The following is a 1,693-nucleotide window of genomic DNA, read 5'->3' as shown; positions in this document are numbered from 1 at the left end:
TTGTGGCCCCACCCCATAACAAAGAAACAGAATTTCCTGAGGATGAGGCCCAGAAATCAGGATTTTTAAAAAAGATCCCCAGGTGATTCTAATGTGCAGCCAAGGTTGAGAACCACTGTTCTAGATCCTTGGAGGTAGAGCCCTGCTAACACCCTGTGGATGCCTTCTGTGGACTCCGCAGTCCTGGGAACTCTCTGTTCTGGGAGGCTCTTTGCCCTGAACTCATGCATTTGAGTTCAGGTTACAGTTCCTTTGCTCTTCGTATAACCAAGCCTGAGGATCTCTGGGGGAGGCACCAGCCCTGGACAGAGCATTCTTGGCCACAAGGAAGAAACAGCTTCTTCTGAAAAGGAATAAGAATTACCCCGTCGTTCTAACCGATCCCAGGATTGCTAGTTCTTCCTCCCCTTCCTCCCCCCTCCCTCCCTCTCCTCCTCCCTCATTTCTTTCAAGCTTCACATCTTTATTTGTTCATGTTACATGAATCCTTAGAGCTGATAAGGCCAGCTCTTACTTGCTTAGGAAGTTAATATTTTCCTTGTATCTTGTAGTATTTCCCAGAGAGGTGGAGCCACTTTCTCCTGGAGCCGTGTGCTTTCCCAGAGTAGAGCTGACTTCCTGAAAGCATTGTTCACCATCATCACAATACGTTGCTTTCTAAATCTTGGAGACCTTCCGCGTGGCAGCCGCTGCTAAGAAGCAGAAGCTATAATGGGAGGAAGTCCCACCACACAGCTGGACCAGGGCTCTGGGGGGGGGGGGGGGGGGGCGGCCTGGGGTTCATCATCACACTCCAGGCCCAGGGCCCCTCAGAGCACCCAAGGCTGCCGGGAGAGGCGCTGCTGTGCCGGGTGGGAGGCATGGAGAGGCGCCAGACGAGTCTTCAAACCTGGAGTCGGCCCCTTCGCTAAGGATACTCATTCCTGAAGGGTTCAGGTGTTCCTCCCCAACAGGCAAGCGGGTTTCATTCACCCCGTAGCCTGAATGAACTCACTGGGTGCCCTTTGGGTTGTCATTAGGGGAGAGCGCTTGAGGCCTCTGGCTAGGCCAGCTCAGACCCCTTCCTCCTGGCAGAGCGGGAGGTGGATACCGGGGACCCCAGACCAGAGGAGGCTTTGGGGAGGGCACCGAGAGGCTAGGGAGGCCATCTGCAGGGGGGCGCGGGGCAGAACTCCGCAGGGAGGCGGCGTCCTTCAGGCGGGCGCTGGATCAGCCACACCCGACCCCCGACCCCACCTCGGCGCACCCCTTAGTCCCAGAGGCGCTCCCGGATGCCCTGGAAAAGGCCTCTCCGCACGAGGTTTCTGTCCCGGTTCCCCGGAGACGCGGGGAGCCCGGTTCCGACCATCCACCCGCACCCACTGCGGATCTTCCGTGCCCTGCAAAGCAGGCCGGTCACGCAGGGCGGCGGGAGGAGGGGCGCGGAGCTCCATGGCCGCGGAGCCCCCGCTGGCCAGCCAGTCGGCGCGCCCCGCAGTGGCGCAGCCAGGCCTCCCGGGTTGTGGGCACGCGCGCCCCGGGCCCGGCGCCCTCCTGCCGGGAGCCCCGACTGGCTGCAGCCAGTGCGGCCCGGGCCTGGGGGCGGGGCCCGGGAGGGGCGGGGCCGGCCGGCGGCGGGTGTCGGGTTGCTCCGGTAACGGTGACGTGCCCGGCGTGGGCGGGGCCAGCACGCAGGTTGCATATTTTAGGAAGT

The sequence above is a fragment of the Myotis daubentonii genome, chromosome 18, assembly GCF_963259705.1.
Source record: "Myotis daubentonii chromosome 18, mMyoDau2.1, whole genome shotgun sequence".
In the NCBI taxonomy this organism is placed as follows: domain Eukaryota; kingdom Metazoa; phylum Chordata; class Mammalia; order Chiroptera; family Vespertilionidae; genus Myotis; species Myotis daubentonii.
The sequence above is the reverse complement of the archived record's forward strand: the minus strand, read 5'-3'. Positions refer to the sequence as shown.